We start from the raw sequence: 27568 nt of genomic DNA on the forward strand, positions 1-27568 counted from the left end.
ATTGTAAACCTGTGTAAGTAGTTTGGAACAGATGGCGAATGAAACCAGAAAGAAAGTAGCAATTCCGTAGATGCTCGTTAGTGTCTATAATAATGTGTGTGTGAGTCGGTGTGTATGTAGGAGCGGGAGTAGGCGCGATGTCAAACACGTGAATTTGTGCGCTTTTATCCGTCAATGTCAGAGGCTGTTTCTGTTTGTGAGCGATTCTCTACAGATGGAAGGGTGTTTGTGGGTCGGTGGTGAGGCTGTGAGTAAGTCTAGGGGCCTCATTACGACCCTGGCGCTAAGTGAAAAACGATGGCGGTAAATGGTTACCGCCATCGTTTTCCGCCAGGTCCGATCATGACTCGTGACCGTAAACTACGATGCCAATAGCGGCATCGTAGTTAACGCTGCCGCTAACTGCGCTAAGGGTGCGCGCACGCGACCGCCCACACCGTACTTAGCGCCATGGCGGAAAGGTACGCAAATGCCGACCCAAGCGGACATGCACCTAACGCCATCACCGAGGCCGCTAAGTACCTTACCGCCATGGTGCAAATAACGCCATCGCGAACCAACCGTAAAGGGCCATGTCAAGTGAATGCAGCTGCCACAGGTGCACAGAAACAGCACAGGTGAAGGCAATACAGACTCAGGGGAGTACAAAAAGAGCACACCCCACCCCTACCCACACCCAGTCACACTCCACAATGATGCCAATACGACTAGCAATGTTGGGGCTGGAGGACCTGATAGCAATGCATGTGCTACTACAACAGCAACAAAAACAACAGGCAGCACAGAGGAGACGCAGGAGGAGAAGGAGGGCAAGGCAGGCCCAGCAAGCCCCACCAGCACAGCCAGTGCCACCACGCAGGCAGCCCCCAATCCCACGCATCAGAGCCAATCCAAACAACCTCACTGCTGAGCAGATCCACACCCTGTACCGTTTGGACCGGGACACCATCACCGCCATCGTAGACATGACACACAACGACATCGTCAGCATGATAGAAAGTCCAACCGCCATCCCCCCCTACTGAAGGTAGTGGCTGTACTCCACTTCCTGGCCACAGGCACCTACCAGCACACAGTGGGGCACCTGCATGGCATTTCACAACCATTATTCTCACGAACACTCATCCAAGTGCTCGATGCCCTCCTCAAGCACACAGACGACCACATCTCATTACCACGGACTGCCCAGGAGATTGCAAACACCAAAGTGGGTTTCCATGCACTAGCCAGCATACCCGGTTGCATTGGTGCCATCGACTGCACCCATGTGGAATTGGTGGTTCCACGTGCCATGGAGGTACCGTACCGCAACCGGAAACAGTTCCACTCTATCAACGTGCAAATGGTCTGTGACTCCAACAAGATCATCACACATTGTTGTGCCCGATTCCCCGGATCAACCCATGATTCTATGGTCCTGAGGAACTCCACAATACCACGCTACATGGAGCGACATGCAGGCCCAAGATCCTGGCTACTCGTTGAGTGCAATGTCATGGAAGTGGGCATGGGAATGACGTACCAGTGCATACTCCACCTGGCAGAAAGGGGGGGGATGATGCATACTCCACCTGGCAGAAATGGGGGGGGGTGATGCATACTCCACCTGGCAGAAAGGGGGGGGGATGATGCATACTCCACCTGGCAGAAAGGGGGGGGGGGATGATGCATACTCCACCTGGCTGTGAGTAACACAGAGAACGGAGACAGAGGAAGGGCACTCACAATGCACACAACCCCTCTGCATACATACGGTGATGGCATGCAAAACAGGCCATGGCAGCAATGAGCATATACTGGTTGCATTGTGTGAATAAATTAGTGCATGTAGAAGTGAGCCAAGGTAACAGTTCCATGCCAGCCATGGTGGAACATCATGTTCCTGATCAGACAACATGACTGACACATACATTCTCGCCTACATACAGGTGATGCAGCCTATCCCCTGAAGAGGTGGCTCCTCACACCAGTCCGGAACCCGCAGAACCAGCACGAGGAGGACTTCAACCGTGCACATACACGTACTCGTGTGGTCATAGAGCAGACATTCGGCCTCCTGAAGGCACGGTTCCGAAGCCTCAGCAGGTCTGGTGGGGCACTCCTGTATGGCCATGAGAAGGTGGCAAAGATCGTCATGGCATGTGTCATGCTGCACAATATGTGCGTCAGACGGAATGTGCCCCTGCCCCCTGACGCAGAACTGCAACCACCTGACGATGAGGATGAGGAGGGTGCAGATGGGGCGCCACCACATGGAGGAGGCGATGCACAGGAGGGGCGTGCCATGCGCCAAAGTATCATCGACCACTGCTTCTAGCACACACGGCTGGTGTTTCTCGCATGGAGACTGCACTTGGGGCACTGTGTGTCTCTGGGACATGCACACTGTGGACTGTACACCAATAAAGCACACATACGCAATGAAAATGTCCACACATTTCTTTTTTTGAAAGAAAAAAGTGTATTGGAACTATGAACTGTCGTGTCACACCCCCTCCCACCTCCCCCCTGCACACCCCAACACACCCCCTCCCACCTCCCCTGCACACCCCAACACACCCCCTCCCACCTCCCACCTCCCCCCTGCACACCCCAACACACCCCCTCCCACCTCCCACCTCCCCCCTGCACACCCCAACACACCCCATGTAGGTGTCAACAGATGCCTGTGACAGTGTCCACAGGCAGTCACAAGCCCCCTCTCCCGGCCCCCGGGGCACCCCTGGCTGTGGAGCGCAGGTTGCGTCCGGAACGTCGCACGGGGCTGCTCTGCGCAGAACTGGCAGTGGAGGATGTCCCTGGCTGCCCCTGTGCATGCTGCTCCTGTACTGTGTGGGTGAGGTCAGTGACCGCACGACGCAAGCCCGCAAGTTCGGCACAGATGTCCCGGGACATGGCCTGCATGGCATCCCTCAGGGTGGCAGTGCTCTGCGCCACTTCGGCCCTTAGTGTCTCCGTGGCCTGTTCAATGCTAAACCTAGCCCCCACACATTCCGCGGCATGCTCATCCAGCATTGTGGACAGTTGATGCTGCCGTTGAGTGAAGTCCTCGAGGGACTGCTGGCCGTGCTGGCCCATGGCCAGTGCAGGTGGAGTGATGGAGGGGCTGCTCCCCTCCTGTGGAGTGTGGACAGGGCATGGGGTGGAAGGCCACTCCTCTGCCTCAGTGTGCCCCTGTGTGTCACCCTCATGGGGGCTGGCGTCTGAGAAACAGGGGGAATGTAGTTGGTCAGTGGGGCTTCTGACCTCCTGCTCCATGTCCGAGTCAGAACATGCAGCTGTTGCAGCTGTCTCCCCGATATTGCTGCTGGCCGCTGACCCCCTGCCTTCTGTGGCAGGCAATGTCGGTGGAGGTGGAGCAGCTGCTGCTGGCCTGCTGCCAACAGGGGTGCTTGCCGGTGGGACCTCCGGTATGCCTGCAGTGGGACCTGCTTGTCGTGGGGTCTGCCTCACTGCAGCTGAGGTTGAGGGTGCAGGGACGTTGTTGTTGGACTTCGCTCTCTTCGGCGCAGGGGTGTCCTGGTCCTCTGGGTGTGATTCTGTGCCTGTGGTGGAGCAAAGGTGGGAGGGCGTTATTGATGGGTCTACGGACTTTGGAATGACAATGGTTGACATTATTTTGGCCAGTGGATGAGGCAGATTTCAGGCAGTGCCATGCAGGTTGTCTCCTTTTAGTGTGGTATGTGGATGCAGGTATGCGGGTGCCAGCAGTGTATGCAGGGTGGTGCTCGCATGTGGCTATGGGCAGTATTGATTTGTGTTGCATTTACACTCTAGGGCAACCTTGTGCTACACATGATTGGACTGCTGTGACTATGGCATGTCTTGTATGAGGCACCTACCTTCATCGCCTGATGTCGGGGCTCCCCTTTCCATCCCTCCAACGCCTTCGATGGATTCCATGCCGATGGTGGTTGCACAGATCTCCTCCCACGGTTGGAGTTTCAGGGGGGATTCCGACCCTCCACCGGTTCCCTGGGCAAGGTTGCGGTTTGCTGAGATGACGGCTCTGACCCGTATGCGCAGGTCATCCCAGCGCTTCCGGCACTGCTGTGGGGTGCGGGGTACGGTCCCCACCGCGCTGATGCGCTCAGCCACCAGGGCCCAGATGGCCTTCTTCTTCCCGATTGCTGTCCTGGTCATTTCAGGGGAGAAAACAACACCTGCGTTGTCCTGCAGGGTCTCCGCTAGCATGCAGAGTTCCTCCCGGCTGAATCGCTCCTGGCGGTCACATGCCTTTTTCACGGATTTTGGCATTTTCGGGAACTTGGATGGGTGGGTGTTTGGTTGGGACAGGTGTCAGGGTTGGGTCTGGTGTTGTTTGGTAGGATGGCGATGGATTGTGTTTTTAAAGATGGCCGACGGGCTGCTTCCCGTTCCGGCGCGATGACGCTATTTCCGGTTTGGCCTTTTACGGCCGCCGCTAATTACGGTGGCCGTAAATTACGGTGGCCGCTACTTACGCTGGCGGAAGGGCACCTTGCTCGCTTAGCGATGCCGGTAGGGGCCTTTTCCGCCATGGCGTTAATTGCATTACCGCCATGGCGTAATGCTCGTGCGCGATGGGTCGTGATGTGGCGCTCTTTACGCCATCGTCCCACGGCGTAAACGCTCATTACGCCATGGCGGTAATGACGGGCGATTACCGCCAGGGTCGTAATGAGGCCCTAGGTCTGTATAGCAGCACACGGAATGAACCATTTTTTGAAGCTCCTGTCATCCAAATTCAAGATCAGTGGATTGGCTCAGGTCTGTTCTTAGTCACAATGTTGTGCCGTTTGTGCGTATTTTATAGTAGGCGGGGCCTGACCGTCCTTAACTCCTTAAATCCCGAGCTGATATGCAAGTCTATGCAAATAGGACGAGCATACCCGTCCTCAGCACTTATTGAGGGAAAGTTCTACTACTACCCTAACTTGAATCAGCTCTCCGGCACAGTTGGGAGCACGCAGAAGTATTCATGGCAAGGGACGCGCCCTATGCTTGTCGATGCACGCACACTGAACATTAAAACATCAGCCCTGATTCCACAACCAGGTGCGTCGCGCGCAGACACAAGCATATCATGTTTTGGAATCAGTCTGCCACTGTCTCGCTCTGTGAAAGATCTTAGTTTTTAATTAAAATCCCAACTTGCGCCTAGTACCAAAAACCGGGGAATGGTGCCCCTTCACCCACACATAGGAGGCACCTTTATGTCTGTTTGCATCGGTGTAGCATGTCCGCGTTTCTGAGCAGGACAGACATATGCCCTCTGCCTTACATTGGTAGATTTCTAGCTTGTGCCATATTTTACGGCTAAGCCAGTACTCAACATATTATATATAACATGTCTGTCAGGGCATTCCTGTAGTTGAGCAACTGTGAAATCGCTCCAAAACTGCAGCAGCCAAGGCAAAGAAATGCAGCGGGAAAAATGTTCTCAGGGTGAAAGCATTTTTTTTTTACGTTATTGACAAATCTCAAATCTGCAAAGTGGTCACATGTCACATGCCCCACCTTGAACCGGTCCTGGATTTACGAGCTCGGCATGCCAAGAAGTGCTGATGGCTGAACGCCAGGACTGGCTGAAGGCGGCGCGCATACCAAGACACCCATTGGCATCTTCAATCACAGTGCTTTATTTTTTTTAAATGAATGTCTTTGTATTGATTTTAAAACAAGTAACATGAACATGTAATTAGACAGAGTGTTGGGTCATGCATTCAGCAATGAGCAGAATGGAAGTTCCAATGCGCAGCAAAGAGGAACATCGGCCATAATACAGCAAACGCATGAAGATGTGCCAAGTGCCGGGATTCTCAGGAGAGCGTCTGAGATATGAACATATGTGAAAAGGTAAGCGTGTAACAGAGCAAGCCTGTCATACCTGTATCAAAGCCAGCAAATAGTGTTCTTATTGCAGGCTAAATGTGACATCACTACTGACCTCTCATAAGAAAACAGCATCACTACCAGGGACGTCCTTTGGGGGTCACCAGGGGTCGCAGCTGTGACCCCTGTGGTCTCCCTTACTACCCCCAAAACATTTTTTTGTTTTTTGTTTTTTTTTTTTTTTAAATGGAAGCTCCTGGGCTGGACATGTTGCTGTTTGTTTTGGGCGTGGCTGGCTTTCTTGTTCAGGCCTCTTAAAAAAACAGGGGGTTCCACAGGGGTAACACTTTAAGCAGTGACCCTAAATAAGAAAGACTAGGAATACCAAATAATTTGCCTTTCTGGAATTCTATGTAATAATTGCTAGACTCATTAAAGGGCATCAAGTAATAAAATCCCTATATACATGGTCGGCGTATATAATGTCGCCGGGAAAAGGTTGTGGCGATATTATATAGGTGACCATTGAAAGAAAGAATTGTCCATGTAATAATGTCCCCTCAAAAAACGGCAATTTTTTAGCAATTTATTTGCATGACGATATTTTTGAGGGAGCATTATTACATGGAACCATTAAAGGTTTATTTCAGGCACACTTCAGGGGGTGAGCCACTGATTTAGTCTGTTCTTAAACACCTCAAATTCACAATGCAGACAAAAACGTCCAAAAAGCATTTAGAGTAGACTGAGCATCCATTTCGGACTATGTTTTTTGCTTTTCGCAGGTTGCAGTTATAGAATGTTTTTTTCTGCTGTTGTCTCTGTTACGATCATCACACGACATTCCATCTCGGTGTCCTCGGTCACTTGACCAAATCCTCTAGCCTAAAAGTTTGTGTATAGTGTAGAAATGTTTGACCATAGCACATAAAGTGGCCCTTGATTTCATTGTACCACAGTTAATGCTTTGTTGTAATGTGTATCTTTCCTATCTCCATGGCATGCTGTTTAGGATGTTTGTTTGCACGTATGAGGTAACGAGTATGGAATGCCCCTTTCCATGCGCTACTCTAAATTCTTTAATACACAGTTATGAACCCTCCCAATGGTACGTGTTTTGGCAACCTCTGAAGCCTGAAAAGTAGATTCACGCAGGATTGACATGTGGCCAACTTTGCACAGACCTGCAGATAAACTAGCCTGCTGTTAAATCTCAGTTACCAGCTTAATTGTATCCACTACAGAGTGTAATTTACTTTCAGACTTTGAGAACGTTCAGACATGTAATTGCTAATTTTACAATAACCGGTAAAATAGGTATAGTCGGTAAAATAGCTCAGTGGGTTGAGCGCTCGCTGATGCAATGTGCGTGGGATTTGCAGGTTGAAATCCTGGCAAGGTCAACTCAGCCTTTCATCCTTCTGAGGTTGATAAAGGAGTATCAACACAGGTTGGGAGATATTGTATGTGTATTTGGTGTATATAAAGCTCTTAAGCTTAAGTGCTATATAATAACACATGATTATAATTTGGCCTTGGATGCCTGCTTGCATTCACAGTAATGTGGTGATATGGGCCTGTACACACTGTTATTAACAATACATATGGTGATCCATTCTTGTACGAAATGTACATAACATTACAGTGATATCGTAACCATATTTTTCGTAGTGTACTTAGGAACAATGCTATGTGATGCCACTTCCAGTTTTGTCAAGGGTTGACAGTCCGTGCTCCATCACATCCTGTGATGTCACTTCGGGGTGGGGTCAAATGACACCACTTTCTGTGATGTCATCAAAGGTCAAGGGTCATATGATGTCACTTCTGCTACCACTGCCATTTTGGTGAAATGACGTCCCTGATCACTAATTCTCTGTAATCAGTTAGGCGTCAGTTGTTACATTACAATGCCTTCTGCTAAAGCCAGCAGAGAGCAGAATTCCCACTGCCACTGCAGCACTTAACATAAGACATGGCAAGCTTTGCAATTTCCTTTCTTGTCATCTAGCTTTCTGTGACACATTAAAACCGTTAAATGATAAGGAACTGTTTATGGTAGAATGTTTATTTAATGCACTGCACTCTAACTCATGAGAGCAAGCATCTTCATATTAGTTTTTATTTTAAAGCACAAAGTAAAACGAACATTTTATTAAATTGCTTAAACTGTTTTTTTGCAATGCATTAGGCGCTTAAAAAAAAATCCCAAAAATTCTGTGTTGATTATATAGATCAGCAATTGGAACATCTCTTACATTAAGCAAGAGGGCAGGTACTAAAGGAGATGACAGGATAAGGCCATTTATTATAAGGATTAAATATCCCCTGCCATACATTGTAAGCAAATGGTAAGTCACCTCAGTGTTCCAGGACCTTATACATTACTTTCAAATCCTAACATGTAAGGAAATATCCAGGGAGCTGCCCCCCTTAGCATTTTTAACCATGCAACGGAAATGCAATGTTTACCGGGGAAAAGGTCTCTGGGCAAATAATAAGGAATGTTAAGAAACATGTAATGAATCTTGGGTAGCATCACATCTTAATTGTGGAAATCCTACCAATCAAAGATAGTGGCATACTCTTCCAGTTAGTGGACTGAGATTCTAATTTAAAGATAGTGGCATACTCTTCCAGTTAGTGGACTGAGATTCTAATTTAAAGATAGTGGCATACTCTTCCAGTTAGTGGACTGAGATTCTAATTTAAAGATGGTGGCATACTCTTCCAGTTAGTGGACTGAGATTCTAATTTAAAGATGGTGGCATACTCTTCCAGTTAGTGGACTGAGATTCTAATTTAAAGATAGTGGCATACTCTTCCAGTTAGTGGACTGAGATTCTAATTTAAAGATGGTGGCATACTCTTCCAGTTAGTGGACTGAGATTCTAATTTAAAGATAGTGGCATACTCTTCCAGTTAGTGGACTGAGATTCTAATTTAGAGTAGATCTGCCGGCAGTTTTGAGTAACTCCGCTTCCCCTGTGACCGCCACACCCCACATATTTAACATAATCACGTTGCCATTTAAATCCTGGCAATCCAACTAAGGAATGTAGCGCTTCTTTAAGAGGGAACATCTCTGACTTTTCCTTATTGACTCACAAACCAGAGTGCAGCAAATTGACACACAATGGACATACTATATATGACTGAGCTTCCTGTGTGGGTTCTTAGGAAAAAGCAGTTTACCATCAGCATACAGCACCATTATTACTTTGTGAATGTGTTTTTCCTGCATCAGGGCAGCAAGAGGTTCCACCACCAAGACCAAAAGGAGGTGCAACAGCAGACTTCCATGGCGGGTACCCCGCTCCATCTGCCGCTTCTCTGTCAACCATCCATTCACTTTAACCTTTGCGGATGGAAGCGTATATGGTAGACCACACATCGCAAAGTATTTTGATCCCATTCCCATCCTTGATAGAACTCGAAACATGAAGGGTGATGTGATGGAGTCAAACGTCTGTTGGACATCCAACAGGATCCAATGATAGTTCTGGCTTGGCGGAATGTAAAATGCAGAACAATTCTCCTAGGTTTGTACGAGTTAGAGAGGCCTGAATAACAAACAGGTTTATCTGGTAATACTCATAGAAGCATCCGCAGGGGAATCCTTTTGGCAAGGACAATGACCAGGATCTGAATATAAAGGTCAACCAGGGAAAGGGGACAATGTGAAAGACTTATCGGGGGATATTTACAGAGGCATAGCCAGGATTGTCCAACAAGTGGGGTCTGAATCTACTGTAGTTGGGCCCACCGCAGTGACATTAACATCTGTAAATCCCCCTCCCCACCCCAATGATGCTGAGTGGGCATTTACAGATGTTGGGTAGGCCTTGCCCGCTCAGGGCCTACCCTGTCTACGCCTCTGGATATTTATTAGATTTTAATATTAATGTGATGAGGGTTTCCTGAATGCTTCCCGGAAAAGAACATTCATCACTCTGGACTTGTCATACATTTTAAGTAAATGTGGGGTCAACACAGTCGAAAACACTTGATAGAAATTGACAGTAAGGCCTTCCAGTCCAGGTGATGAACTAACTACAGGTTCTTTTTTCAATAGCTTTGCATTTTTCTGCCTATGTAAAGGGCATGTTAAGAGCCTCTAAGTGACATTGCTCCACTCAAGTGAGGCCCATCTGGCCTAAGAAGGCATCTATCTGAGTTGAATAAACATCCGCATGGGAAGTTTTAAACTGAGACTAGAATTCCCTGAAGACACTGTAAATATCCACACGATGACGACGTTCTTTGCACATCAATGGCCTGTCTTTCACCCAGGAATAAAGAAGAGAAATGTGGACAGTAGAATCCCGAAGCACTGACTTGCCTCTACTTCCATTCTGCTTTCTTTTCTAGATCCCGCATTACGCTGGAGACTAGTAAAGTTCACTCACCTATCTTGATTGGACCATCTTTTTAATTGCCATCCTGCAGACTATTGTAAGTTATAGTTCTGCTTCTTTTGTACCTTTTATAACGTTCAGTCTAGCAGTTACTTATGTTTACCCTTCTTCTACAGATAGGATATATTTTCCAGCTTAGAATATTCCAATCCCTGTATGAGCGGGTCCCATTATCCGGAGAATTATTTACCACAGAAGCATTTTATAGAAAAATCACAAGGTTAGGCCTCCTTATCTTCTATTATCTGACCCTAATGACGTTCCAATTAGGCTCCTCCTCCTGATGTACCCTTTGTTTGACAGTTATAGACATAATATGATCAATGTCTCTTTCAGATTTTTATGGAAATTCATCCCTACTGTACTAAAATGTGTAACAATTATATACTATGCCATTGGGACGAATTGTTTAATACATTTTGAGGTCTTAGCACTAACTGATGATTTGAAGAATGTTTCTTGACTCAGCATTTGTTATTAATTAAGTTTTGATTTAAAGAACTGTATTTTTCGACATTGAATGTAAATATTGTACATAAATCTTTCTCCAGAATTTGAATTGCCCCTGATTAAGAGTGTGTAATCACTGGAAATGCGTTGGGCCCTCTACAGCTCCATCATCATGAATAAAATGAAGACTGGTTCTTGTGACCTAATCTGACTGAATTATTATTATTTCAAAATTGTCTCTCTTCTAATATATGTAATATAAATATTCACTTGAATCTAAATTATGAATTGTTGGTCCGGTATTCCAGACATACGAAAGTGTGCAGGGGACGCAAGTTCCCAAATTGGGAACCGGTTTCTTTTTTCACCCAGGAATAGCCAGGCAAGTGTCCCTCCTGGATATTCTCCGTCACCATGCTGCCCAATGTTGACATGCCTGCCCAGGAATCATACCTAAATTTGCAGTGTCGCAGAATTAAGATATCATATTACTTATTTCTAGTAACACATCTCTGCTTCCATTAATCTAATAAGTATTTTCCAGACTTTTAACCTTTCCTTCTAACCTACCAAGATCTGATCAGATAACCCTTAGAAATCCGAATTCTTTAGCCATATAGAATCCGTGAATCAAACATTCAAAGGATTCCTAGGCTATTGCAGAGTTAGAGAAGGACACTACATTCAGAAAAAGTAGGGTATCATTTCTTTTTGTCGGCTGCCTGAAAAGCTTAGTCAAGAACAGAGTCTCCTTCAAACCGCCAACCTCACCAACTGGAAAGACCAACCAGCCCAGCTATTGTGAGGCCACAGAGTGATCCGATGCTCAGGAGAATTGTACGTTCCGGTGACCAACGAGCTCCAGAGATAAGAACACCATCTACATGAGCCACCGTACCACGCATGGAGGAGCAAAAAGTGAACGCTGTGGAATGCAGATTTAATTCTCTGGGTACATCTAGAAGCTCATTTTACTCCCTTAGACTTGGGTAGGGTCCTGGACATTTGGGATCATATTATAGTCAGCACCCCACACAATACTAAGATGCAAACAATCAAGCAAACTATTGACGCCCCACCTATATATGTCTGGGGAGTCCATGTTACAGGCATAAATGTCAAAAAAGGTGGCGTTTCATCCTCCTTGTTCCCAGTTAACAAGCAATGCCCCCCCCCCTCATCATTTCCATAGGATTTGCGTATCTTGAAGGGCAATTTGAAGTTCATAAGAATGGAGCCCGCGCTGGCATGTGTGGACTATGAGGAGTAATAGCGGTGAGATCCCCATCTATGAGCAAAGCCAGTACTAGCAGGGGGGAAGATGTGTCGCTTGCAAGACACATCTTACTGCATAGCACTCCGTGTAAAGAAAAACGTACCATGCTGTAACAAGGTGGATAAGTCCCTGTGCATCCCATGTTAGCGTAGTAAGCTTAATATCCCTTTGTCGTTCTTATAATTGTCTAACATAACACATTTGTTTAAATGTATAAGAGGGCAATCAACGTGAAAGTAAGCGTTCTATCAAGAAGCATACTGTAGGTGGAACTATGTACAGATGGAACTAGACTATTTAGCAACAGAAATGATTTTCAACTGAAGGTCGCTCTTCCATATATGCCTCCTGTATAAGAGCCCTTCTGGAACGTGTGAACTAGTCCAGCACTCCTCTGACAGAGGGACGACAACAAAGAACCCCAATTAACTCACTCTCTCCCTCACCTACAACCCCAACTGTCAACGCAGTACAACCACCCATGTACAAGTCCACAAGAAAAAACCTTCTTGAATAGGGTGACCTTGAAAGACCAACACTAGAGCTGGTGCAGACTTAGGGGAGCCGGGAGTCCGGTTACACTGCACCCATCAAATAGTTCTGGCAGATAAGCATAATTTTTAAGGAACTTGAAAAAAGTCCAATAAGTGAGGAACAAATCTATATAAAGGAACGTTAGCAATAACCCTGGTCATTAATGGACCTGGTAATTTGCCTTCATAAAGAGTTGGCATTAAGATGCACAATTGTGGCCAACAGGCGTACGTCTTGCCCCGGTAAAATAAGCAGTTTTTCAATGCAAACATATAGAGGAGGAAGGAGCTACCCAATAATTTTCAGGGACACAGATGCAACCATCCTACAGAAAAGAATTTGAAGTGGGAACATTTGGCAGTTTTGTGCGTTTCTGCTGGGTTCTGCACAGAGATCGCATGGCTGCTGCCAGTTTAGTCCTGCTCGCAAGCACCCAGTGCTTTAAAATCAAACACTATGTTCCTGTAACATGATGATCACCACATAGAAGTATAACACAAAGCATAACATGTAAACAGAGTGATTACAAAAGAGATGTCGCCAACAAACCCTAGCCATTACCGCCACAACCCGCCATTGGACACAGTGTGACGGGCTCATAGTCTTCCGTATGTGGGCCTTGTCTCAGCTCTGATCTGAAACTCTGTGCCTCGTCCCATACACTGCACCCACTTTCCGCCACACCGGCACACTGGAGAGATCCTTCATCTGTAGCACCCATCACCTGCCTCACAAAACCCTACCCTTCAAGCATGTAATGTGCTCACTCACACTCAACAACCTCATCCGCACCTTGACCATCACACCACACACTGACCAACATACTAGCTCCCTTCCCACCATTACATGCACACTGACCATGAGCAGCGGGCAAAAACCGGCCTCAAGCAACTTGACTTACATGAGGTCTCAGTCTTTAACACAGACAGTGAAATAGTAAAAAATGCTTCTTAAAAAGTAGAAATGTACCTGCACGGGTAGCACAATTTCTCCAGATGATTTTTTCCACCTATGTTTTAGCACCAACAACATTTCTCTCCTCACGCAACCCCAATAACCACCCTAAACCCCTCTCACTTAGGGGAACCAAAGTGCTGACAGGACAGGCAAATGTTAGTAGCTGTGCTAAAGAAGACACAGTATATACAGTAACAAGCAGGTTTGGCGTTGTTGCGCGACAAGGCAAGATGGCGCACCGTGTTTAAGCTCTGCATCGAGTGGGGGATTTTCATCCATTTTATGCTGTTTCGAGTGGACAAAAGGAGCTGGAAAATTAGGTGTCAATTAATTAATGGTGAGGGCACGCTTGTTGCAAGTCCTGGAGGAATCGGCACCCTCTACGCCGAGATCTACACTGCGGTTCGTGACCGCCAATGCATGCAGGTCGGGCTGCTGGGCCTCTGCTACAATCCCGCCCAGCTACGATGTGGGAAGCCGACAGAAAGAGCAATCACAGATTGCGGCTGGCGACTGCAGCAGAGATGCTACGTATAAAGCAGCTGGTCCGATGCTCCTTAATGGCCATCCGACCCGTCGCCACTAACTGCAGCGAGGGAGACAAAAAGTAAGTGCGACACATTGGTGGGGCGCCTGTCATTGGTAGGTGTGCGCGAACGTGTTTTGCTAGCGTCTAGCGTGGCCCGGACATAGAACCCCCTTCTACCTCATACAACTGCTCCCCTATGAGCCCCGTTCACACAGGCAGCTAAATTCAAGAACCAGGATTAACACCTGATTTAGCCCTATTAAGAGGCACAAACTACCCAGCCTGGATTTTATCGTGCACCCTCTACCTCACCCAGCCCGGGCTCCATTAAGTAAATTCCATGATGCAATGGCGCATCTGGGGCACTGACTATCAATCAGGTCAGATAACGCCAGAGTTCTACAGTGGCACTGACTCATTGAACCGCAATAACCCTAACACCTAAGATAGACTGTTCAACTCATATGATCGAATAAAGGTCTTTACTAGGCCTGAGAAGTGAGACTGCCCCAACCACAAATAAAACCTATGCAGGCACTATCTCCTATACATCCGTAATTAAAGTTGCTACAAACACGAACTGCAGGTGCCATTACGAAAGGGACTGGGCACAAGAAAAGCAGCACAATTGACAAGTTTCCAAAACCCACCCCTAAACCCTGTGGAGGGCTCCAGTGGCTTGGCTCTGATAGAGGAAGCCCGGGCCTCAACCCCTACCAACCTATAGGGCGTGATGGACTGAATGCAGCAAGGCTGTGTGGCGATAAATGAGAAGTTAGATGGTATAACGTCCAACGTCACGCCAATCCGTACCCAACTGGAAAAAGTGACCCAACGCATAACAGAAACCGAGAACCGCATCAGCAGCACTGAAGATGCGTTAACAGCTCTGCAGGGCAATGTGACAGCATTATCTAAAGACTTGAGTCTTGTGAAAGCTAAGTGTGAGGACATAGAATCGAGATCACAGTGTAATAACACACGTATTATAGGAGTACTGGAAGACACACTCACAGGGACTAGGGAGAAAGCAGAGCTCCTGGATCCTGGGTGGTCCCCACTCTTTGTAATTGAATGTGCGCACAGGGCACTGACAGCGAGACCTAAGCCTGGAAGCTATCCAAGACCAATAATAGCCCGCCTGATTAACTACCGTAACAGGGAGTTGGCATTGCAGACCGCACGTGAGAAACAGGAATTAAAGTTGCGATCCAGCATGGTGTGTATTTTCCCAGACTACACCTTAGCCATGCAACAAGAGAGGCGCCCCTTTGCTGGCGTCAAAATGTTCCTCAGGGAACACGACATTGCTTACGCCATGCTCTACCCAGCTAGGCTGCGCATGCAGTTAAAAAATACAACCTATTTCTTTATATTCCCTGTAGAGGCCACTGCATTCTTAGAGACTCATATCCCACTACCACCTGAATGAGGAGCTGCAGAGACTTGATAATTTTGTTGGCTACATCCACCTGCTTTGATTCAGTAAACATATGTTAATTGCAATGATCTAGCTCTTTCCATGCACTACATATTTAATGCCTGTACCTGGGCACCTATATGGTCCTCCCCTCGTAGCAGTGACTGTTGTCCCCCCGATGCGAGGGACCACAGTTGTTGGGTTAGTTTGGGAGATGGGGGTCGGAGGGGAGGGAAGGCACATAGTCAAAGTATTGGGGACTATGAGGGAGATGGTGGGGAGATAAGGGCAGAGTTGGGGAGTAAATGTTATAAAATGCACAAAGTGAAACGGTTAAAATCTAAGGTTACGTGGTGGGGCACAATGTCAAGAATTGAACAAAGCAATAGATATGTGATGACAACCACCAGGAAAGTGGGCTCCACTGTAAAGATGCTAAGCTGGAATGTCCGGGGGCTGGGGTCACCAATAAAGACACAGACGGTTATTGCATGTGCTAATAGGCCAGGTGTTAAGATCTTATATCTCTAAGAAACCCATATGATTGGATGTCAGATGCACCGTGTGGCACCGGGTTGGGGCAATCAGAAATATTACACATCATACTCCACCAGAGTGTGTGGGTTGATGGTACTAATACATTGCTCCCTCCCTGTCTCGCACTATAAATCTGTGAGTGAAGAACAAGAAAGGTTTGTATTTGTACATGGGAAGTTGGGTAATCACAAAGTTCTTTTACTTAATGTATATGGCCCTAACGTTGATGACGCAGATTTCTACAGAGATATGTTTCATGAATGTGCCAAATACCCAACAGCATCTGTTATCTGCAGTGGGGACTTTAACGCCATACTGGACCCGCATTTAGACCGAACCTCTACGTTGGCTAGGTCTCAGACCAATGCAGCTCGCACTATTCAGGCACAGGCTGAGGACATGGGGCTTAAAGATGTATGGCGAGCTTTAATCACAAAACAGCGTGGCTACACTTTTACTCGTCAGTTTATGACATGCATTTGCGCATAGACTTTTGGTTAGTCACACATAGGTTGCTAAATTGGGTACTGGATAGTAAGATACTCCCTAGAACATTGTCCGACCACTCCCCCATTCTACTCTCCTTACACATTCCCGGTCATGCCGAAAGAAGAACACAATGGAGCTTTAAACCAGCGTCACTTGAGAATATGATATTCAGGTTAAATTTAAAGGAACATATTGCATGCTACTACGAAACTAATGAAGGCTCAGTCACCACACGAGCCATATTGTGGCAGGCATTTAAGGCTTACATTAGAGGCATAGCTATTTCCACAGAATACGTGGTGTTGTGGACGTTAGGGATGATTTAAAAAGGTGAGAGGCCGAATTAGCACAACTGCAACAAAAATATGTGCTTGATCCTTCACCGGCAACCAGATTCGACATTAAGATGTCTCTGGATAAGCACTGCGACATAGCCAATAGGGAACTATGTCATTTTGATAGGCCAGCAGCAGATCAGCGTTACAGAAAAGTGATAGACCGGGAAAGTTGTTAGGGCTTGCAGTTCGTTCTGATAAGGGTAGTCCCAATATTCCCTGCATAACTTGGCCTGACGGCTCAGTGGTAAACCCTGACACGGATATAAACACAGTATTCTATGATTTTTATACTGCACACTATACACCCCGAAAGGGGAGGCCACAACTATAGAAATCAATGAGCATCTGCCAGAGATCCCCATGACTCTTCTATCTGCTGAGGTGTGAAGGTTACTGAAACAGCCCTTCGATATAGCAGAGGTTCAAAAAGTCATTAAACATCTCCCAAAAGGGAAAGTCCCGGGGTCGAGGAGCTGGGTGCAGAATTAAACAAAGAATTTGTAGACGAGATCACCCCCAGGTCTAATGCTTGTATGGTCAGAAGGCCTGGAGGTTGGGATCTTACCTGAATCGATGCGCAAAGCTATAATCATTTTATTACTTCAACCAGGCAAAGCTGCTAACAAATGTGGGTCGCATAGGCCACTGTCATTAGTAAACACTGACGCTAAAATATTCGCGGGAAATCCTTGCTTCATGCCTCACCCCACTGATGCCACTCATGGTACATGAGGATCAGACAGGCTTTATACCAGGGAGGTTAATAGCATTAAATATACGTCGGATGTATAACATCATCTCACAGGTATCACAAGACAGCCAGGGCATTGCGGTCGCATTAGACATGCAGAAGGTATTCAATACAGTGTCCTGGCCTTTTCTATTCAGGGTATTAAACAATTACGAATTTGGGCCTAACTTTATAAAATGGTTGTACATTCTGTATTCCCAGCCATAGGTTCTGTATTCCCGGCCATATGCAAGAGTATACACTAACTGCCTACACTCCTCCACACTTTTGTTGGAGGGGGGCACTAGACAGTGGTGCCCACTGTCTCCCCTGTTATTTGCCTTAATCATAGAACCACTAGCAGACCTGATGTGTGCCCGCTTCAGCAATGCTGGTATTCATATAAGCGGCCGACCTGAACTCATCACATTATATGCAGACGATAAAATGTTGTATTTGGGAGCTCCCGAGGGCCATCTGCATAGAATATTAACAGCGGTGCAGGTGTTTGGTAAATTTTTAGGTCTGCACCTAAACCACAGTAAGTCTGAAATATTTCCTTAAACAGAAGGCACTCGAGAACCTGAGAACACCTACGGTCTACACTGGTCACCTCTGAGCATCAGATACCTAGGAATAGAAATAGCACGCACCCCTGCCCTGACCAGAACCCTCAATTACGACACCCAAATGATAAAAATAGCTACAGAATTGGAGGGGTGGAAGCATCTCCCCATAACACTGACGGATGGGTCTCACTAGTAAAAATGATTATTTTACCCAAGTTACTATACCTTTTCAGTAGCATAACACTATGGCCAGGGAGATTTTTGTATTGAAATAACTAGGCTGTGCTCTTCATTTGCGTGGAATGGACAGGTAAGAGTGAAGTAGCAACGTCTAAAACAACCATATGAATCAGGTGGCCTTTCTGCCCCTGACTTTGAATTATATTATTTGACAGCGCAAGCACACTTTACGACTCCTGGCTAGAACAAGATTCAGGACCACTGCATGTGAAATTAGAGATATAATGCTCCCCTGGCCCGATGGAACATTTGATTATAAGTGATAGGTATCAAAGAGCACATCAGCTACACCCGGTGGAAGCTACAAGCAGACATGGACAAAGCTAACGTATCGCTCCAATAATACAGTACTATATGATCAATCAGTGCCTATCTGGGGCCTGTCAGCCATGACCCCTCTCCGTGATAAGTTGATAGCGCACACTTGAGCAATGCTGGTATTGGAGTGCGCAGTGATCTTTTCAAATAAGGCAACTTCATTACATGGGACATGATTAAGGCATACCTTGGCCTACGCAAAGCACCTTTGCTGCACTCTCCACAGAGCGGGGGAGCGCATAAATTGCCCGCCTGACCATCTTTGCCTGACCCTGCGATGCCGGGCGCGACGCGGCACCATAACGAGGCTGGTGCCTCGTTGCTAAGCTACTGCTGTATTTAGCAGTGGCCATATCCGCCGGCAGGCGGAAACGCCGGCGGCCGCCTACGAAGGCCCGTACTAAGGCCCCTGTTTGCCCCCTGTTCGCACAATGGAGCATCAAGGAGCAGAAGAAGCCCCCTGCGCCTACTATTGCCACCTCTACCCTCCTACCCATGAGCTCGGCAATGCAACATATCCCTAGTAAGACTTTGCATAAGGTTGTGCCTTATGGTCGCCTACAGACCACATTGATTAGTGTGTTGTGCCTTATGGTCGCCTACAGACCACATTGATTAGTGTGTTGTGCCTCTGGTCACTAACTAACCACACCTGCTACCCTGTGTACTAGCAACACCCACATCATGTATTGGTGCTTATCAACCCTCCTCCACTTACTGTATACATACAGCAGATATTGGACTAGCCAACCCAACCTTCATCCAAACCAAGACTCCTACACTAGCTCATTTATGGGAACTACCACCCCTTCCTTGTGGCTCAGCACCATGACACCTGCGAATCCGTACCTGGATGATCCAGCACTTTGGATACGCCACTTCACTACTAGACCAACACCTAACCAACCTTGTACAACTGCTATGAGAAACACCAGATTGAACTCAAGAACCAGCCCACCCTCCTCTCCTGTCTCTCGCCAGCCCTTCAGGCATACCTGCCATGATATCATCAACACCTACCCCTGCACAATTCTCAGTAGAAACTTGAGGCTTGGTTCTCGCTTGCGCCTCGTATCACAGTACCCACTCGCTGCAACAATTAATACAGCCACTGGCACTAGCTACCACGATTCGCGCCCCACCACACCTCTAGCCTACAATCCCTCTAACGACAGCATACAGGCTCACCACGCTACCTCAGTTGCTACTACCCAACCTAGCCTACCTTGTGCCTTATCAATCAGGAACCACAAATTAGCATCTAGATGCACACATTGGTCTTACCACACTACCAGCCCTGCATCAGGCAACACTTGCAGTTCCAGCCCTCACAAACCACAACACCTTTTTACTCCTACCTCGAATACTCAACAAGACAACGTTACCACGGTCCCTAAGCTCAAAGGTGCTCTTATAAACGCACGTTCTATCCAAGCTCACGCCCTTGATATTGCTGATCTCATTGTCTCAGACAACCTGGACCTACTTGCAGTCACGGAAACTTGGCTGCACGCAGCCTCTGGACCCTCTCTGACACTCGCTATCCCTGACAACTACACCATAATCAGGTGCGACAGAGATACCAACCAAACTAAGGGCGGCGGCTTAGCCGTCATATTCAAGAATACGCTTAACATCAGAATTGCGGACAGCCTTCAGTTACACTCAGCTGAATCGCTTTCTCTCAAACTATCTATCTCGCCCAATCACACAGCCACTGTTCACCTAATTTACAGGCCTCCTGGACCCACATCTACCTTCGTTGAAGATATCTCCTCTATTCTAGCATCCAGTGCGAAGCCTAGTTCCCAAATCATCATCCTGGGTGACTTCAACCTGGGTTACTTGGACAAGAATGACACCAAAGCCTCAGATCTTGCAAATGTCCTGACTGATTTCGGCTTCACACAACATGTCACAGAGCCCACCCACATCAAAGGTCGTACTCTTGACTGGATTGCCGACATGAACTGTGCCCTTAATGATATTACTGTTTCCCCCTGCGCTTGGTCTGACCACCATCTTATTTCGTTCTCTATTAACACTAGCCCTCCTGAGGACACACAAAACCTCGCACCGCCCACGCGCACACGGAATAAAAAAGACATCACTGTTGAGAAACTCTTACCACTCATCCTCCCATTATTGCACGCAGCTTCAGAGTCCTGCACTGACCCCACAGCATTAGTAGACACTTATAATCGTGTTATGCTAAAAGCCCTTAATACTATCGCCCCTATCAAACTGCGTAAACAAAAACCACGGACCCACTTGAACTCTTGGTTCACTCCGCAACTACGTGACCTACGCAAAGAAAAAAGAAAAGCAGAGGCCTCGTGGAAAAGTATCCCCTCCCTGGCCAACAAAAATAATCTTACGCTAGCCACCCTGGCCTATAAAGAAGCCATCCTTGCTGCCAAAAAGGAAGCTTATAACAAAAGAATCACCCAAGCCCGCTCTAACACTAAGGAACTGTTTAAGATACTTAAGGAACTGGAGTCCCCTATCGCTCCTCTCAATAAGTGTACCCCTGACACTGATTGGTGTACAAACATCCAAAATGCTTTACTAGACAAAATCACCACTTTCCAAACTAAAATCAAAGCAAAAAAAAACTACCTCTCAAGTTCAACGAGCACCACCCTGAATTATAAAATACAAGCACTCAATCACAACTTCAAACCATTCAGCTTCTCTCCCCTCTCCATCAATGAAGTAGAAATCATTATATCTAAACTAAAACCTTCCAATTGCCAAGGTGATGCATGCCCCGCTGTCATCATTAAGGAAGCCGCACCCAAGCTCGCCCCATTTATTACCTCCTTCATAAATGCCTCCTTTGAATCAAGCACCGTACCTGACAACCTTAAGGATGCCTGGGTCATACCATTAATTAAAAAAGCCAATCTTGACCCCAGCAACCCTTCAAACTACAGGCCCATCACCACTGTGCCTTTCCTGCTTAAAATCCTTGACCGCGCAGCCTATCTCCAAATCCAGGAGTATCTCGAACGCAACAATCTACTAGGGCTGAGACAATCTGGTTTCCGTCCCAGGCATGGCACTGAGACAGCTTTACTGGACCTGAAAACCCAAATCGAGGACCTGAAAGACAAGGGCAAATTGGCACTCCTGCTCCTCCTTGATCTCTCAGCTGCCTTCGACCTGGTTGACCACCAAATTCTCTGTCATCATCTCAAAATCGCCGCCCACTTCTCGGAAGCAGCCACTTCTTGGATCAGTTCATTCCTTGCCAACAGAACCATGAGGGTCTTCTCTCCACTAGCAGCGGCTGACCCCTCCCACGTCCCCTGTGGAGTCCCACAAGGATCCTGTGTATCTCCCACCCTTTACAATGTGTTTACTAAACCACTCTTTGATATCCTTGATTATCTGGGTGTCTCCTACACTAATTATGCGGATGACACCCAGATACTCATCCCTATCACTGGTGATTTTGTAACCGATTCAAAATCTCTTAATACGGTCTACTCCGTCATCCAGGCCTGGATGGCCAATCATGGGCTCTGCCTTAACGACGAAAAAACAGAGTTAATCATCCTGGGCTCCCAAACTAAACTCGCGAAACTTGACGCCAACTACAATTCCTTCACTATTGACGGGATTGACATCAAAGTGGCCAATGTCACCAAAACTCTAGGAATCTACCTTGATTCTACCCTGTCCCTCACACGACAAACCAATGCAGTTGTCTCTGCATCGTCCTACACCTGCAAATTGATTACAGCCTGCAGGCCATTCCTGACTCCAGACAATTGTCTGACCCTCGCGAGAACCCTCATCTTATCCAAAATAGACTATTGCAATGCCCTATACCTTGGGACGAGCCAAAGAAATCTGGACAAACTACAGGTCACACAAAACAACGCCATTAGGGCAGCATTCAACATACCTAGACGGAATCATATAGCCACTATCAGAAGCAACATCCAGTGGTCACCTATCTTGCACCGCATATCACTCAAATCACTTGTGCTCACACACAAGGCACAGAACAATGCAGCTCCAGCCTACTTAATATCACGTTTCTCGCATCACACAGCCACCAGACCCCTGAGAGCTGCCCAGGCGCACACTTTGGACATCCCCAGCTTCAAATTACGCTCGGCAGGAGGGTCAAGTTTTCCGGTCCTTGCTGCCAAGCTCTGGAACTCACTCCCCAATGCACTAAGGAACATTCCGCTTTGCCACGTATTCAAAACCAAAGCTAAACTTTGGTTACGGGAACAAGACATCCTGTAAATTTGTAACTGCTCACAGCGCGTACCCTTCTACTGTAACCTTGGGTACTGCTACTTTGTTGTTATTATCTATGTCATTTTCACCCGTTATGTTATACTGTATCATTGTCATTTTCACCGTTCATGTTATACTGTATTACTACCTATGTAACTGTTAACCTCTTCTCCTGGAACCTGTAACTTCTCCTCTGCAACTTGTAACTGCCTACTAAACATGCGCCCGCAAGCCTCCGGGCAAGGTGTGCAATACAAATAAATAAATACAAATACAAATACATCGGTGACACACCACTTCAACGGCTCCACACCACTTCAACGGCTCCACAATTAACGGGTACGTTCTGCGTTATCAATAATGTGGTCGTCATTTCCATCAATCAAAATCACACCCCTGCCTCACTTACATAATGTCGCAAAACATGGGGAAGAAATCTATATCGTTGCTATACAAAACTGTGCAGACATCTCGAACGCCGCAGTCTGTTAACACCAGAGACAAGTGGGAAAGAGACCTGGGCACTCCCATCACAAACACACACTAGACACAGATATGCAAACTGACGAAACAGGTATCCCTGAATTCGAGGTACAGGTTGATACACTTTAGAATTCTCAACAGAACGTACTACACACCTGCAAGATTAAAAAAAGCTGTTTTCCACCTCAAAGGGAAGATGCCCCAGATGTAATAGCCTGGGTGCTGATATATTACACACGTTGTGGAACTGCTCTGTGCTAGCGGAGTATTGGGAAGCAATATGTTATACACTTGAGGATATAATTGGTCAATCTTTCACATGGACACCATCAGTCGGTATATTGGGATATACTAAGAAATGGAATGTGAAGCAGCATACACTTGTCAATTTGGGGTTCGTATTAGCTAAAAGAGCCATCCTCATGCGATGGACCTGGAAAGAGGCGCCTTCATTAAAGGACTAGATTCAAGATATGATATGGGCCAACGATATGGTAGAAATGTATATAAACCTGCATGTGCCCACAAGTTGTCCTAGAGACATTTGGGCAGACTTTCGTTTGTACCTTACACGCAAGAGCATGGGGGAATAGCAATATGTGATCATCACAAAGTCTAGACTGTCACTATACGATTCCTAACCATATTAACACATTTTGATGCTAAATGCTGTTAACATGTACTGTTACCATGTGCAATAAATAAAATAAGTTTTAAAAGAAATAGGCAACAAGCAACCTTCTACGACTGCTAGGTGAGATTTCTCTGTGCGGGCATGAGTGGATGAAATAAAATCACTACAGCACCAGGAGACGATTGATTTTGTGGTGTTCTCTATCTGCATGGTCAATACCCTTGATAAACGGCTTGGGGTTCTAGGAGTTTCCAAACGTGGGAGTGTCACCAGTCCCCCACCTTCCAATAACAGGCTGCCGCATTGACAGGAACTACCACTCTCCCAAACACCACAGGGATGAGCTTGACAGCCTTCGATTCCACACCCTCATCGCTGTTTCTTCTCTGAGATATTCTTTCAGTGAAAGAGGAAGCAGCTCTGTACTCATTTGCCAACAGAAAGGAAACTAAATCAGTTGCAAGTTGTGGGAAACCAAAAATGTTGGTATTCTGAGGCAGGATGGTGCGACAAATTACCCAAAACGATCAAAGGGGTAGTCCTTCTGCATTGTGGGAGAACCCAAATGCAGAGATGTTTCCCTTCCTCTCGCTCTATGGCATCCTGGGTCAGACACTGTATGGAGAGTAGTAACCCACAATACAAAGATGGGCCCTCTCATGAACAACAACAATTTTCCTTTGGGTCAGATGTCACAGTTGGTAGAATGCCTGTGATGTTTATGATTTGCACATGGAGGAAGAGGCGAAAAGCTGAACTCTTGATTTGCTTGTCGTAGTTTATGAGCAGTGGCACATGCCAGGATCTGGCATGTTCCATTTGCCCCTTACTCAGTGGGCCTCATTATGACCCTGCCGTTCCAGAAACAACAGTGGCAGTAAATCCGCCACCACCGTTGTTTCCGGAACGGCTGATTCTGAGTTCTGCAGGCGGGAGGTGTCACTCCCGCCAGATCTGACCTGGCGGGAGTAAGCCACCCGCCTGCAGGCAGAAATGGAAACACCGGCTCGGTCATACACTGAACCGGTGTTTCCATTGTCCCCATCCCCATGGAGTCCTATGGTCCTATGGGACTCCATGAGAATGAGGATTTATGGAATTCCGTCTCCGGCATTACCGGGTCACCAGGGTTGTAATTCCCCGGTGATTCTCGCAATCATGGAGGCAGAGTGGTATTTCGGGTCCGGGGGCAGCCTGCCGGTTTCTCCGGCACAGCTACCGCCGGACTCGTAATGAGGCCCAGTGTCTCTCAACTTGAATGCGCCGCACCTAAGGAGCTGTGGGTCTCATGTGTAAAGGAGTTACAGGAAAGCAAGGGCTATGGTGTCTGAGCTCAGTAAAGAGGCATGCTGAGTGGTGGGATAGAAGGAGTAGTGTGGAGGGTGGTGTCCGAGGTATGTACTGAGAGGAAGGGGCGCGGGCCAGGACAGTGACGATACTACACCACCTCCTTCCCTTCACAATACTGACAGTCGATAGAGTTCATAGGCCCTCATTACGACCCTGGCGTTGGACCATGGTGCTAATAGCACCCTGGTCCATGCCGGTAACTTACCGCCTCCGCCATGGCAGAATGGGGAATTACCGCCCCATTCAGAGGTTGGCGGGGCGGTAATTCCCCATGCCGCCATGGCCCTTCCCCATTCCCATTTTTGCCCCATAGGGCTCAATGGGAATGGGGAAGGCGCTAAGTACGGTGCCGCAAATTGCGGCACCGTACTTAGCACCAAGGTCCCTTTGCGGGTTGGTTTTTAACGCCTGCAAAAAGCAGGCATTAAAGTCTCCAACACGCAAAGGACCTCGTAATCAGGCGTTAAGGGTTTAACGGCGCCGCCACCTTTTACGGCGCCGTTAAACCCTTAAAACCTGGGTTGTAATGAGGGCCATAGTCTCCAGTGGTATGCAACTCTTTTGGATAGCGACCTATTGCATGTATTATGTGTTACCGCCCCAGCACCCAAGTTGTCTTAATTCTTTTAATTACCATAGTGCATTGTTTTTTCAATTTGGGTGTGCACTGGAAGGCCATTTTGTTTAAGTCATTAGAGTTCATAGTCCTTATATTTGGCCCATGCTTTTTTTCCCACACATTCTGTGTGTGCTGCTATCTGCATTAATCACATTGTATTCTTCTTCTGTGCGTGATTCGTCAGTGATTTTTCTGGTTCTGATTGATGATGATTGGGTATTTGGTGATCGGTGCAAACGACGGATGACGTGTTACATTAATCACTGGTACAGGTGGAATTTACTGCTGTTAGGTCTGTGCTTTGAGGTTAGACACACCCTCGTGCTGTAACAGATGTGTGGCTGTCTTTGCTGTTTGGTTCTCTTTCTCAAATGACCCTATTGAATTGACCTTTTCTTATGTAAGGCTAACCTGCCTAGGTTTCACACCTTCCCTCTGTCTACAATCATGGATTATGGTAATAGCCTCCGTGCGCAAAGAGGATGACAATTGGGAAACTGCTCTTTAACTTTTGTGTGGACGTTTTTTTGTTGTTGAAATCTATCATTTTCAAACAATATGCAACAAAACCAGCAACAGGTAACACTTTTCAAAAACCTAACATTAATGTTACTAGCTTACAAATTTATCAATGAATTAAATTAACAATTCCTAAAAGATTTTAAATATCTAACAAATACACTAGCAAAAATGTCAACACCATATTGCTGTCATCCCTCTGAGCACAATCAATGTGCTTGCATATTAACTAAGATCTAGAAAATAAAGAGAAAAAGAAGAGGGAAACGAGAGAAGGAAAAAAAAATAACATAACAAAGACTCCTACACAACACACACACATCATATGTACCCCTAGATGTATGAACATGCAAACACCAATTTTGATCAGGACTACACCATACAAATCATTAAAGGATGTCCAAAGATCCAAATAAGCATTCTCGTGATTTCTCCCGTAATACATATACTTTTCAAAATCCGACAGCAACTGCATATCATTGACCCAATCTTTCACTTGCGGCTTTTTCCTAGTTTTCCAGTCTTAAAATTTGTTTCACTGCCACCATTAAAGCTTTGTCAATCCAACATCTACAACTTTTAGCAGTCACACATATTCCTCTATCAGACAGAAGAATTGTAGACAAGGGTGTTCTCTGAAAACTTAAAGACAATACTGCGACCAACCTATCCAATACATCTCCCCAAGGACCCCTCGATCTTGAGCAATTCCATAACATATTAACTATAGTCCCCCTCTCCTTCCCACACCCCCAACATACTTCATTGTCTAGGAGATCAAAGCTATGCATACGCACAGGCATCCAATACAAACAACCCAAAATGTTCTGATGGATAAGCCACAAGTTTAATTCTAATTTGCTTTGTAAACCCACCTGTAGTACTTTTCTCCACTCTTATTTCAAAATTGTGTATTTTAACTCATTTACCCATGTATCTTTCAACTTGTCCCACGACCTAATAGTAGGAACATCCAAAGGCATTAAATTGATATAAGTAGATACTGCACGCGGGGACAATTTGAATATTACACATCCTGCTGGTTATTTTTCCAATGGGCTTGACAATATTCCCAGCCTTTGATTGT

Source organism: Ambystoma mexicanum, chromosome 8, assembly GCF_040938575.1.
Source record: "Ambystoma mexicanum isolate Mex_15411 chromosome 8, UKY_AmexF1_1, whole genome shotgun sequence".
Taxonomy (NCBI): Eukaryota; Metazoa; Chordata; class Amphibia; order Caudata; family Ambystomatidae; genus Ambystoma; species Ambystoma mexicanum.